Below are 7,903 nucleotides of genomic sequence, written 5' to 3' on the forward strand. Positions count from 1 at the left end.
TATATATATTTTTTTTTTTTTTTTATTTTTTTTTTTTTTACCATGCTAAAAAAATGAATTTAAAAATAAAAACTTTGAAAATATTCCCTCAAAATCACAAGTTTGATTAAATTTCACCCCCAAAATTTGGTTTTCAATATAGTGGTCGGCCTAGCTTCTCAATGACCCCAACTTTTTCAAAAATATATTTCTAAATGTTTTGGGGTATGCATAGACCATAAACTTAGTGCCCAAAACCAAATTTTTGAAATTCACAATCACGCATTGACATTTGAAATTTTGGAAATAAACTTTTGCCTCAAAATGCGTGAATTACACCCTCAATTACCAAAAACAACTCCAATCAACCCAAACTCGTGTGTGATTCTTAGGGATTCGTGTGGATAGTGCTTAGACTCTTTTAACATGTATGGATGATCAATGGCCTAATTTAAAAAATTTGAAAAATGAAATTGAAAAATTCCTAATCTGATGCAGAAAGCAAAATAAATTAAATTAAAAGGATACAGTGGGTTGCCTCCCACCCAATGCTAGGTTATAGTCGATAGCTCGACTTTTCTTAAGCTACTTCATTCTAGAGTCCCGAGTTGAACAATGGATTTTTCATTGGAGAAGTCACCGCCCTAGTAGTGTTTTAGCTTTTGCCCATTAACAGTGAAGGTACCCTTAGTTTCATGACTGACTTGTATAGCTCCATATGGTAAGACCTTCGTGACAGTGTAAGGACATGACCACCTTGATCGTAGTTTTCCTGGGAATAACTTGAGTCTCGAGTTATACAGTAGTACTTTCTGCCCCACTTCGAACTCTCGCCTCTGAATATGCATGTCATGCCACTTCTTGGTTCGTTCCTTGTAGAGTTTTGAATTTTCATAAGCTTTCATTCTAAATTCATCTAACTCATTGAGTTGCAGTAGGCGCTTTTCACCGGAGGCACTCAAGCCCAGATTCAACTGTTTCATAATTCAATATGCCCGGTGCTCCATTTCTAGTGCAGATGGCAAGCTTTCCCAAAAACTAGGCGATATGGAGACATGCCTATCGTGTCTTAAATATTGTCCTGTAAGCCCACAATGCATCGTCCAGCTTTTTAGACCAGTCCTTTCTAGATGAGTTCACTGTGACCTTGAGTATTCTCTTTAGCTGTCGATTAGATACTTCAATTTGTTCGCTGGTTTGTGGATGATATGGGGTAGCAACACGGTGTTTAACGCCATATTTATTCAACAGCTGCTCAAACTGGCGATTGCAGAAGTGTTTGCCCCCGTCACTGATTATAGCTCGCGGTGTACCATATCGGGTGAAAATATATTTCTTCAAGAACCCAATTACTACCTTTAAATCGTTTGTTGGCAGTGCAACTGCTTCCACCCATTTTGATACGTAATTCACTGCTACCAAGATGTACTGATTTGAGAACGACAGGGGAAAGGTCCCATGAAGTCAATTCCTCAAACATTGAATATCTCCACTTCCAAAATGTTATTCAGTGGCATTTCATTCCTCTTCGAGATATTCCCAGTGCGTTGACATCTGTTACATCTTTTAACAAAATCAAAGGTGTCTCTAAACAGTGTAGGCCAGTAGAACCCTGATTGTAGAATCTTTGCAGCTGTTTTCAAAGCCCCAAAGTGTCCTGCATATGCAGATAAATGGCAGTGCTCGAGAATCTCATGTACTTCTTCCTCAGGTATGTATCTCCTTACTATTTGATCAGTCCCTCGCATATAGAGAATTGGGTCCTCCCAAAAATAATACTTCAATTCGGCGAAGAACGTTTTTCTCTGGTGACTCGAGTAGTCCGTTGGTGAGATGGAACAGGCCAAGTAATTGACGATATCTGCGTACTAAGGTGCTTCATCTACTCTCAACATCTGCTCATCTGGGAAGATCTCATTGATATCCACTAATTCTTCTGTCTCCCCAGGCTCTAATCGGGATAAGTGATCCGCTACTACATTCTCACTGCCCTTCTTATCTCGTATCTCGATATCAAATTCTTCCAGCAACAGTACCCAACGAATCAACCTCAGCTTTGCATCCTTCTTTGTGAGTAGATACTTCAATGCAGCATGATCTGTGTAGACGATGACTTTAGACCCGACAAGGTATGATCTGAATTTGTCAAATGCATATATCATGACCAAATGCTCCTTTTCAGTGGTGGCATAATTGATTTGCACATCATTTAGAGTTCTGCTTGCATAGTAGATCACATGAAGAATCTTATTCCTTCGCTGTCCTAATACTGCACCCATGGTGCGATCACTGGCATCACACATCAGTTCAAAAGGCAGTTCACAGTCTGGTGCCACAATTACAGTTGCTGTCGTGAGCTTCTCCTTTAAAGTGTTGAATGCTGTGAGACATTTCTCATTAAACTCAAAGGTTACGTCCTTCATTAGCAGATTGCATAGCGGCTTAGTGATCTTCGAGAAATCTTTTATAAATCTCCTATAGAACCCCGCATGCCCTAAGAAGCTGCGAACCCCTTTAACTAATGTAGGCGGTGGTAACTTCTCAATAACTTAAATTTTTTCCTTGTCCACTTCAATTCCTTTTTCCAATGTCCGATGCCTGAGTACAATATCTTCCTGCACCCTAAAGTGGCATTTCTCCCAATTTAAAACCAGGTTAGTCTCCTTGCATCTCTGTAAGACCAAATTTAGGTGCTCTAGACATTCATCAAATGAAGATCCAAACACTGAGAAGTCGTCCATGAAAACCTCGATAAACCTTTCAATCATATCGGAGAATATTGCCATCATACACCTCTGAAATGTGGCTGGAGCGTTGCAAAGACCAAAAGGCATCCTACGATATGCAAAAGTACCATAGGGGCAAGTGAAAGTGGTATTATCCTGATCATCCGGTGCGACAAGTATCTAATTGTAGCCCGAGTATCCATCAAGGAAGCAGTAGTGTGAATGTCCAGTCAACCTCTCCAACATCTGATCAATGAATGGGAGTGGGAAGTGATCCTTTCGTGTTGTTACATTTAGTTTGCGATAATCGATGTAAACTCTCCATTCCATCACTGTTCTGGTGGGAATTAATTCATTCTTCTCATTTTTCACCACTACGATTCCCCCTTTTTTGGGCACCACTTGAACTGGACTAATCCATGCACTGTCTGAAATTGGGTAGATAATTCCTGCATCCAGTAATTTCAATAACCTGCCCTGACTACTTTCTTTCATGTTCGGATTCAATCTTCTCTAACTCTCTATACTTGGCCTGCAATTTTCTTCCATTAGAATTTTATGCATACACAAAGAAGGGCTAATCCCTTTAATGTCAGCTATTGTCCATCCAATCGCCGTCTTGTTCTCTCTGAGTACCCTGAGCAATTTTTCTTCCTCTACCTCACTGACTATGTTCAAAATGATTACTGGAAGTGTATCTAACTCCCCCAAATATGTCTATCTGAGATGTGGCGGTAGTTGTTTGAGTTCTAAAACTGGCGGCTGTTGAATGGAGGGCAGTGGCTTTGCATTTCCCGTCCCCAGTTCCTCGAAATGCCTCTTTCAGGTGTATGGCGGGTTGGTCTCCAAAAACCTTGCACATGTTTCAACTTCAAAAGAATCTGACTAGACTAATTGGGATTGTGAAATGCATGCCTCATAGGCATCATATGGGCCGTGAAGTAAGAAAGTTTCTTGCACTGCCTTGTCAATGATGTCAACATGGTTACAGCTATCTGATTCTACAGGCAGTTTCATGGCCTTGAAAACATTGAAGGATGTATGCTCCTCTCCCAATCTTAAGATCAACTACCCCCTTTGGACATCAATTAACGCTCTCCCTGTTGCCAGAAATGGTCTGCCAAGTATCAATGGGACGTCCTTGTTTTCTTCCATGTCCAAGATAAGAAAATTCGCTGGGATTATGAACTTCTTAATCTTGATAAGCATGTCTTCAATCATTCCTTTGGGATGTGTCAGTGACCTGTCAGCCAGCTGAAGTGTCACAGTAGTCGCTTTAGCTTCTCTCAAGCTGAGTTTCCTAAAAACAGACAGAGGCATTAAATTAATACTTGCACCGAGGTTACATAATGTTTTATCGAAATAGACTTCACCAATAGTGCAAGGAACAATAAAACTCCTTGGGTTTTTCAGTTTTGGTGAGAGCTTTCTCTGGATTCTGGCACTACATTCCTCTGTAAGTATCACTGTCTCATTTTCTTCCAGCTTGGGTTTGTTTGATATAATATCTATGAGAAACTTCACGTAGCTGGGCATTTGAAATAGTGCATCGGCAAGTGAGATGTTGATATAGAGCTTTTTGAAGACTTCTAGGAGTTTTTTATACTGTTGCTCCAATTTTTGCTTCTTCAACCACTGTGGAAAGGGAATCGAAGGCTCGTATGGGTTGACTGTGACTTTGGCCTTATCCTGTGACTTTTTTGAATTTTCCTTTAGAGTTTATTCCTTTAGTTGTTCATCCTGTACAACGGTCTCTTCTTCAGCAGGAGAAGATGTCTCTACAATCACACCCGATCTCTTGACATGGATTTCAGGTAGTTGTACTCCACTTCGAGTTGTAATGGCCTGGCTTGCTCTTTGGGATTGATTTCTGTGTTAGTCGGCAAGTTACCCGGTGTTCTGGCAATAAATACGATGGCTAACTGCCCCACCTGAGTTTTCAAATTTTTGATGGCTGCATTTTGATTTTGAAATGTAGCTTCGGCTTTCTCCATGAATTTTCCTATCATATCTTCCAATTGAGGCCTCTTCTCCTATCATATTTTTTATGGCCTCTTCTCTTGTTGCTCCAAGAGAAGTTGGGATACTTTTTCCAACTGGGATTGAAAGTTTCTCCATATTGATTGTGTTGTTGTCGTTGTCCCCACTGTGCATAGTTTGCTTGCTCAATTCCTTGCATGAGTATTGGGCATTCCGATGTTTTATGCTCAGCTTCACATTCCTCGCAATTGCTCTTCTTTGCTTGTGTTGCTTGTGATATGCTTTTCACCTTGTGATACAAAGAGTTGATTTTTGCAGATATTGTTGAATAAGTATCCACCTCGTAGACACCCAGAGTTTTTCTTGGAACCGCCCTCTCAAAAGACCACATGGCTAATGTGGTAGTCATTCTCTCAAATAATTCTAATGCCCCATCAACTGTTCGTGTGGATATTGAGCCATCTAACGTTGAATCCACCATGCTCTTGTGGTATGGAAGTAACCCTGTGTAGAAGAATCGGATTTGGGTCTTTTTGTCAAACCCATCTTAAGGGCACTTCCAGAGCATGTTCTGGAATCTTTTCCAAGCTTCGTCAAATGATTCAATTTCTCCCTGACTGGATACTGATATGTCATGTCTCAGTTTCGCTATCTTGGCTAGTGAGAAAAACTTTTTGCAGAATTTGTGTGCCAACTCGTTCCATGTAGTAATACTTGCAACCGGAAGTTAATCCAACCATTCTTGTGCTTTTCGGTGATCTCTTTGTAGTCGATGAAAGGTGCGCTCGATTTCAGGATCAGCTGGAATCAATTCTCCTCCAGTCAATCGTAGCATGCAAATCTGAAAGACAAAACTAGCATGAGCACTAAAATTCAAACAATTTAAATAACTAAAACACAAATAAAGGATAATCACCTAAAATAGAAATAAAAGCAAAATTATACTAGCAAAATAAAAATTGAAATTCGAATTAGTGCCTAGAAGAATAAAATTAAACTAAACTTAATCCCCGGCAACGACGCCAAAAACTTGTTCACAAAATATTTTTTTTTTGATTTAAAACTACCGCAAGTGTACGGTTCATTAACAAGTAATAAAGTGGATTAAATGAGTTCGAATATCATCCCACAGAGATTGATTAGTTCAAATTTTATCTATCGTAACCTTAACCGAAACTAAATTATCAAAGTGAATGTAGACCTCATTAAACCCTAATTTTGGAGAAAAACCCTAATTATACAAATTTTATGATTGAATTGAAATTAATATGCAAAACAATATTTTAACACTCTAGAATGAAATCAAATGTTGAGAACGCACGTTGTTGTAGTCAATAGAAATTAAACACACTAGAATCATGATTTCCCATACAATTATCACTTTAAACCCTCGTTTCACAATATGACATCACACTTCAATTGTTGACGAATCAATGTTCCTAAATATATCCAATACTCCCTCTCGAGATATATCGAACCTATTTCTTCATACCACCGACCTATATTTCTATGACAAGTGCATATGTAAAAATGCATGCAGTTTTATGAACACTTAAAGATTTACATAGGGCAGAGCAGTATATTTCTATTCCCTATCGGACCCTACGATGATTTATATTATATCGAATCTATTCCAATTCTCTCAAATGCAAGAATAAATCACCCAAACTCATACAATTACGGGCCCTTAATTGTGGAAACAATAATTGCATATAAATCATTCAAAACAATAGAAAAATGTCTTAATGTCAAATTGTAAAACTAGAAAATTAAAGATCTAACTACATCGTACATTGATCTCCTAGCACATGAGAATCTAGCCTAACATAGTTAAAATAACAAAATACATCAGGTTTTAAATAAAAGGTATCACCGGGTTATGAAATCTTGAAGAAATCTTGAAACTCTTCGTGCCAATCTTCGTTTTTGCGCTCAAAATCCTCTCCAAGAAGTATTTTTCTGCCTCCAATTTCATTCTCCTCTTTCTGGACGTCTTTTGATATTTATATTGTGTGAAAATTAGGTTACCAAAAGAGTTTCAATCGTACAAAGAAAGTAAAATTTTCGCGTCGAAAACCTACCATGCGACCGCGTGACTTTAATCTGTGCAGCCGCATGGTTATGTCATGCTGTCTCCAGAATTCCCTACACTTGTTTGTGCGACCGCACGAGAGTTCTACCATGCGGCCGCATAGTAGACTCTAACTTTCATTTTCTCCAATTTGGTCCTTCTACTTGAATCTTTCACTTCTTGGCATCTTTTCTTCATTCTTTCCATTCCATCATCCCAAAATATCATCAATTGGCATTTGGCTCAATCAATTTCTTGATTTGTTCATTGGGTCAACTTTTGGATAATTGCACCTTGTTCCCTGAACTTTCACTTTGCATCATTTTAGTCTTTTTCGTGTCTTTTCTCCTGAATTTCACCATATTCATCGGTGTTCCCTATAATTCACAAATGTAATGAAATTAAGTCACAATTCAATCATTTTGCTTGTAATTAAATCATGTTTGTGATCTAAATAAGTGTGTAAAAACACACTTATCAGCCATCACCAAGAAATCAACTTGCCCATATGCCGATCAACTCACGCCCAATCAGCAAGTGATCAAGCTAGCAAAATCTACTCGCCTGATGTGACATAGCAATTGTAACTTTTGATCTTCAACTCCGATTCTCAATCTATTTTTCGAGTTGAATTCCAAATTCAATGATAATTCAACTAGTATATTTTTATGCTCTATGGAAGTCTATGCGCTTGTCATGGTATTTTACAACGTTAGCTTCTATGTTTAAAACTTGTTTTCGCGCGTTTCAAACACCGAAGTTTACCTAACCATACAAAAACAAACTAAATGTATAGAAAATATTCTCAATAAGGCAATTTCTACAATAATTTAGGTACCTAAATAGGAGCACAAAATGCTCCTGTCAATCACCTCTAAATTTAAACATTTGCTAGTCCTTCAGAAAATAATTATAAAAATAATTTAATGTTCACTCATACAAATTTTCCTAAACACTTGGTAACTTGAAGAAAATTCCAATGTTCATCTGAGATAGATTAGCCAAATCTTAGGATTCCAACAAACTGTAAAACAACACAAGAAATGTGTAATAATTCGATGCATCCAAAGAATCATACATTAACTTTCTTGAGCGTGTTTCTACTCACCATCACCAAATTGTATGCCATGTTGGAATATTAAAGTAT

The sequence above is a fragment of the Olea europaea genome, chromosome 2 (genome assembly GCF_002742605.1).
Source record: "Olea europaea var. sylvestris chromosome 2, O_europaea_v1, whole genome shotgun sequence".
In the NCBI taxonomy this organism is placed as follows: Eukaryota; Viridiplantae; Streptophyta; class Magnoliopsida; order Lamiales; family Oleaceae; genus Olea; species Olea europaea.